Below are 7091 nucleotides of genomic sequence, written 5' to 3'. Positions count from 1 at the left end.
GAAGGATAGTGCGAGTGAATCAAGGATAACGAAACCAGAGTCCAGTGTTCAACATAAAGACAAGGAAACAGGGAAGAAGAAGAAAGAGAGTGATTCAGGGAGTGTGTCTCAGCCTAGCTGGGCAGAGCAGGCATCTGAGACTGATACTGAACTAGCAGCTATGGACGTGGCTTCAACTTCAGCTGCTACAGGATGTAAGTGTAGATACTGGTTTGTTTTTTTCCAGTATTAAATTTTATTTTAAAAAAAAACAAAACAAAAATAACTGCGTTGGGTTCAGTAGAGATCGAAACCTATCTCTCTTGAAGAGTGCTTGTATGTATATTTCTGCTCTTTGTTGATTGTTGCAATTTGTCTAAAAGTTGCCATTTTTCTTGTAGGACAACGGGTGGGCATTAGATGTTTTACAACTGTGTGGTCTTCGGGCCTCCCCCCACTTTTTGTTTAAGTTGGACCTTCGGGTCTTGCTCCTCATTTCCTGCCATGGCCTTCAGGGGTGCTGTCATTGCCCCACCCATCGCCAGTGGACACTATGATCCTGTTGCTTCTAGACGGACTGTGCGCATTGAAATTGAAAATGGCCGCTTGGACAGAGAGGAATTGGTGAGCATCTTAAAATTATGTTTTAAAGGTCTACGTACTTCTGAACTTGACTCTGTGTGGAAGACTGAAAAGATGGGGGTGTGGTATGTAACATTTGATAAGGATAACCGTGCCGTCTCTTACTCCAGACGGAGACTTTACAATGTCAGGACATTGTGTTAAGCTTTATTACTTATAAAGTGGAAATTCTGGATCTTTGGACCCACTTGGTTCATGATGTTGTGAAGTACACGTTGGTAAAAGAGCTACTTCCAAAAGTATGGGGACATCCTAGATATCAGTCATGAAACCATTCACATTGATGGCGTACACATTGTGCGTATTCGCTTGAATCAGAGGGTAGGGAACGTATCCCTTACATTGTTCGTATAGGCGATAGAGTTTCGATGCTCATCACGGCCCCTGGAAGGATGCCTATTTGCTTACGGTGTTATAAACTTGGACATAGCAGGGCTGATTTTCCGGATAGTTTCCGGAACGGGAAGGCCAGGGAGGTGGCTATCCTTGAGGAGGTGTTGCTGTTACTCTGTAATCCATGACAGTTGTGCAGGATAATCGAGCCGGTGGGTCCTCTGCCCCTGCTTTTAGTAAAGAGGGGGATCAGGTTATAGAAGCAGTCAACCTTCCAACCTTCCGGACACTCCCCGGCCCTTTGCTGCTGTGGCAGCGTTGCCCTCTCTTGATGTGGCTAGTAATGATGATTCGCAGGAATTTCAGGTTCCCCATGAAGGGCGTCCGCGTGGCAAGAAAAAACAGTATAAGTCCAGTTCAATTCCTAGGGGTGTGGCTGCAGCTACCTCTGCGGCGGTGGACAGGTCTCCCTGTAATAAAAGGAGCTTTACCGCTGCACAGCTTCATGACCCCCCCACCCCTCTAAAAGTTTCATGACTACCGTGTTCGCTCTTTGTTAATGATTTTGCTTTGTCCCCGGACTATGAGACTGTATAATGGACTTTTGTGTTGACAGCCAGGTTTCTCACTTTACAGGGAATGCGCTCCAGTGTATATTATGATTGTTTTGTTTCTTATGTATATTGTAGCTGGCTGCCTATATGTGTAGCTGGTTACTCCCTATTATTGCCATTATTGTATTTTTCTGTTTCTGTATATCTCTGCTGATAATGCTTGTTTTATCTTCAGGCATATGACAGAAAGTACTAAGTCTTTTCTTCTTTTTCTTACTTTTTTTGTGGGGTTTTTGCTTTTTTTCCAATTGTTTTAAGGGGTGTTTTCTTATTAGCTAATTGTTGTTTCTAGGCCTTTTCCCCTGCTTTCTATTGCATCGCCTATATATATATTCTGTGTTTTTTGTTGTGTTGCTGGTTGGGTTGGGGGTTGGTTTTTGGCTTTCCGTTTGTTTTCCTTGTAGGGTTTTGGGTTGACTTTTACCCATACTTTGGCCTGGCAAGTTGTTTTACGGGTTGGGTTTTCCCCAGTGGTTTGCTATGCTGGTTGTTTGCATTGTTAGTTGTGCTGCTTTTGTGTTCTGGTGCATTGTTGGGTGCGGCTGGTGGTGGTGGTGTTTTCTTGTGTGGGGTGGGGATTAGGTTTGGGGTGTTTGTGGATTTTGTTATTAAATGAAAATGTCAAGGTAATTTCTAAATTATTATGCATACGTTTAGGCAAGGTTATAGGGAGTATTGTGCATTTAGATCAAACTTGCTCTGTTCCAGGCAGATCTATTCATGACAATTGCCACTTGATTCGTAATGTGCTGGATTATGTGGATCAAAATGGTCTACCTTGTGTTTTTATCAGTTTAGACCAAGAGAAGGCCTTTGGTCGGGTTTCTCATCAGTTTTTGTTTAAAGTATTGGACGCTTTTTGCTTTGGTCCTAATTTTAAAAAATGGGTCAAAATTCTTTATGCGGATATCTCTGGTGCGCTTATAATTGATCAGCACATTTCACAGCCATTTCCTGCAACGATGACTTTCCGGTAGGGATGTGGGTTATCTCCCTCTCTGTATGTTCTAGATCTAGAGCATCTATAACATTATATCCGAAATCATCCTGAAATTCATGGTCTCAAATTGCCTGGTACTGATGACTCGGCAAACATATCGGCCTTTGCTGATAATGGACTGGGATTTTGCACCACAGACGCTTCTATTGACCATCTTTTGAAGGCTTATCACTTTTTTGGCAAGGCGTCTGGCTCCAAACTGAATCTTTCAAAAACTCATGGCATATTTGTTGGTAAGAGGCGTAGTCGGTCTGATCATCCTTTCGGCATATCTTGGATTGAGCAGTCAAAAATTGTTGGAATTATGACTGGCAGGAATGTCAATGCTGACGATCAGTTGTTTCCTATAGTATCTAAATTCAGGTCAGTTTTAAACAGTAATAGAGGGCGTTCCATGTCAATCTTTGGTAAAACTCTTGTGTGCAACATTATGACTTTGTCTAAGTTGTGGTACCGTCGGGCGGTCTCAGCTTTTTCTAAACATTATGTCGAACTCTTACAGAGGGAGACTTTTCGGTATATTTGGAATTCCACAGCTGAACCTATTCGGCGCACTGTTTGTTATCAACCCGTTTTGGATGGGGGTTTGGGTGTTCTTCACATCCAGTCAAAATTACAATCCTTTTATTTACGGCATGTTCAAAATTTAGTGTGTACTTCTCAGCAAAGTGGACCTTTTTTGCTAAATATTGGATAGGTATGTCCGTACGTCATTATCGTTTTGACTTTACCTCTCTTTTATTTCCTCACTAGATGCGAGTCATACTAATTCGCTGGTAGATCTTTTTAAATTCACATCTAAACAGTTTTATAACTGTCTCTTGCAACCGGACCCGTGAAGGTCCCGGGTTAGAATTGGTCTTCAGTAACACATGCTTGTCATAAAAGGCGACTATGCTTGTCGTAAGTGGCGACTAACGGGATCGGGTGGTCAGGCTCGCTGACTTGGTTGACACATGTCATCGGTTCCCAACTGCGTAGATCGATTATTTACGGACTGCCGCCATATAGCTGGAATATTGCTGAGTGTGCTGTAAAACTTCTTTCGGTCAGTTGAAAAAGTGTAATGAAAGTATTCGACTTTTTTCGGTTTTCTTCTTCTGTCTTTTCTGATTATTAGCTGTCTTCTTTGTTGTTCTGTTCTGTTGATTTAGATGATAAATTAGTGTTTTATGTGTAATTGGTATTTGTGCCTTTTTTCTAGTCTAGTGTTACTGTTAACATTGTTATTGTCCATTTTTAGATTGTATGTCCTACTTCCTTGTCCCCATGGCTCATTGTTAGTATTAGTGAGGCAGTCAGCGTTTGCATTCGTTCTATTGTTAATAAGTATTAGTTTTATGTCCTCAGTTCTCTTATTATATGCATCTCTTAGTGCTCTTTGTTATATATGGTTGTTCGGTTTTCACAGGCTTCCCTTCTTCTATTAGTCAGTATCTCTGTTATCACTGCAGGGCCACACAACTGTGATACTTTTAAGCGGCCCTGCAGTGACGCATCTGTACGAAAATCTCCTTAGGCAATAAATTTTATAAAAAGGAAAAAAATATCTGTTCTTATCCGCTTAATATCTGATACGTCTCCTAATGGATGGAGACATCGATATTAAACTGATTTTTAGAATGGGATGAGGTGCCAAGGAGCTTGCTCCGCCCTCATCACGAGTTGACCCGGTATTGCAGTTCCTCCGGGAATGGCCCACCACTCATATTTCAAATAAAAAAATAGGACCCTCCACTTGGCCCTCTTTTTCACAGTTCGTCCCCTTTTATTTCATTTCAATTTGCGCCATCGCCTGCTGTTTCGCGCTTATTTTTCACTGTATGGAGCATTTAATCACTTCCAAACTCTAGAAATGCACACGTCCACTTCATCCACATTGTACTCCATCCACACCCACCTCCGGGACGTTCGTCAAAGTGATTCTTTTCCACTTTCAGCTTCTTTTGTCCCCGTATCCAAGGACGTCGGCCATGATGTCGCACGCCGGAAATTACGTTGTAGACAATCACATCGACACAACAACATTCCGCCCTGTCCAAATCACACGTCTTAAACGCCTGCTAACCCTTCAAAAGTGTTTTCAAGCTGTAAACAAGTATGGCCCGGGTGAGTTTACATTCAAACTTTCCTTACATTTCGTCCTGTCTTATTTAAAACAATATTTTACATGAAATTCACCCATGTTAACTTTCTTCTTATACTTGAACTGTATTTAAGTGTATTTAAGATTAGTTTATTTAGTGCACGTGGGCAATTGGAGTGTTTTTTCATGCTTGCTTGGGCGCGACTTTCTCAAAGTCGGGGTACGCAAACTGCTGTGTGCCCGCACCTCCTCCTTTAAGCCCCAACCACCGGCTCACGGTGGTAGCTACAGGACGTTTACCTCACGTCTGTCTGACGTTTTATCGCCTGCGCTCTATATACTTACAGAAATGGGGGTGGGGTTGGGGTGGGGTGATGTATATTTACACAAATGGTGAAATTTCTCCACAAACCTCTACAATTTGGCCGTGGCAGTCGTCCGTGGTCTGAAATAGCGTGTATTTGTGCGTGTAATATTGGTGGTGACTTTTTTCAAGGGCCTGATGTAATTAAGAAGCAATTTATTTGACATTGCTATTTGTTTGTTCTTTGTCATCAGTTGTTCACCTGCTTTTTCAGATCTATGGGGCACCCGTGAAGAGCCACCTCCTCGTGGTGGGTGCTGGGTAACGCCAAGAGCTCTTCGAGCCCCCGTTGTGGACCCGGGGGGATATTTGGTCCACCAACCCGTTTGCCGTGGGTTTGCGCCCCTGTGTCGGTGGAGGACGGGAGGCTAGTGGTTGAGGGCACTGGTTCCAGGAACAGTGTTCCTTTGCCAAACACACCACTTTGCCCCTTACTTCACCTAGACGGGTGGTAGAACTGGCCCGGTTCTATCAATCGGCTGGTCACGCCAAGCCCTGTGCATTGATTATATGTAATTGCACAAAATTTGATTTGGAATTGTTGAAATTTTGGTCTTGGCACCCTTTGTTTATTGACACTAATTGATTTTGTATTATGTTTATCATGAACTTTGCCTAGAGTCTTAATGCCCAGAAGGCGGTGGCTCATGCGCCAATCTGGTTTGGATTTATCTTTTCAAGATTTTTTCTGCTAGAGTATACCCTCCTAGTATCCTTGGTGCCGTCTGCTGGATATCCACAGACATGAGGCATCGTCCTTGTTGACACTCCATGGTGGGTGGGGAGCTAGGAGGGTGAATCATATATATTTCTACCATGGCACCCCCACTAGAAAAACGTTCCCACGAGTCTGATGATTCGTTCTCGTCGGAGGATGAGGCTCCTGTAGCTCTCACCAACACTGAAAATTGGCCACGTTTCGTTGTCATGTCAGCACCTGATGGTGGTCCTCTAAGGTTAAATCCATTTGCCGTAGCAAAGGGTATAGAAGGTCTAGCTGGCGAGGTAAAGGAAATCAAAAAGCTGCGATCTGGTTCTCTGTTAATTGAGTGCAGGAAACAGATCCAATCGCAGATCCTACTCTCAACCAAATCTTTGGCAAATGTCCCTGTTGAGGTTTCTCCTCATAGATCACTTAATACTAGTAAAGGCATCGTCCGTGACATTGGACGATACCTTTCTGATATGACAGAGGATGACATCGTGACAGAATTATGCTCACAAGGAGTTACCAGTGTAAAACGTTTCACTGTAAAAAAGAATGATGAAGTCACAAAAACTAACACTTATCTGTTTACTTTCTGCCTTTCCATACATCCAACATCTTGGAAGGCTGGGTATTGCAACTTGAGGGTGGATACTTTTATCCCTAATCCCTTGAGATGCTATACCTGCCAAAAATATGGCCACGGTTCTAAATCGTGCCGTAATCAAACAGCTTGTCATCGATGTGCAGGATCATGTGAGAATTCAAACGTTTGTGACAAACCTCCCGTATGTGTTAATTGTTCTGGTTGTCATCCCTCCTCCTCCAAGGAATGCCCTACTTGGAAACTTCAGTCTAAGATATCACGCGTGAAGCACGAAAGCAACATTTCGTTTGTAGAAGGAAAGAAGATTGTAATTGCACAGGAACCATCTGGCCCTACTTACTCTGCTACTGTTTCTTCATCTCTTCCGGTCACCAAACCTAAACGTGTTTCATGCAACTCAGTAGGATGTCAGACCGACTACACATGGGCGATGACATCTACTCCTACATTGCTATCAGTTGAGATTCAGTTGCAGCCAACCCAAACGACCTCCAGTTCACAAACCACATGTCAATCACAAACAATCATACAATCAAAGATATCTTCTGAGAAGGATTCATCTAAATCTCAGAAACAATCATCTCAACCAGAAACACGTATCAAACCACCAGCAAGGAACAAATCCAAAACAAACAGTGAAACGTACAAAAAGACTCAAAGTAACAGAACCCCTAAAGGGACAAATAATCAGGTCCAGCTTTTTAATAAGTTTGGATCTCTCGAGGAGATGGATGTGTCAGACCATAGCCATGGTAGGGCA

General features: G+C 42.9%; 1 non-coding gene across 1 annotated transcript; it reads left to right on the top strand.

Annotated features, from left to right (window-relative positions):
• The first annotated feature begins 4090 nt into the window (after positions 1 to 4090).
• Positions 4091 to 4275, top strand: LOC124277189. The gene has a single exon (XR_006898762.1). It is a non-coding gene; the product is annotated as a U2 spliceosomal RNA (small nuclear RNA).
• The last annotated feature ends 2816 nt before the right edge of the window (positions 4276 to 7091 follow it).

Source organism: Haliotis rubra, unplaced genomic scaffold, assembly GCF_003918875.1.
Source record: "Haliotis rubra isolate DU_JTF1 unplaced genomic scaffold, ASM391887v1 Scf1058, whole genome shotgun sequence".
NCBI lineage: Eukaryota > Metazoa > Mollusca > Gastropoda > Lepetellida > Haliotidae > Haliotis > Haliotis rubra.
Note: the sequence above shows the minus strand (reverse complement) of the source record. Positions and strands in the feature narration are given on the sequence as shown.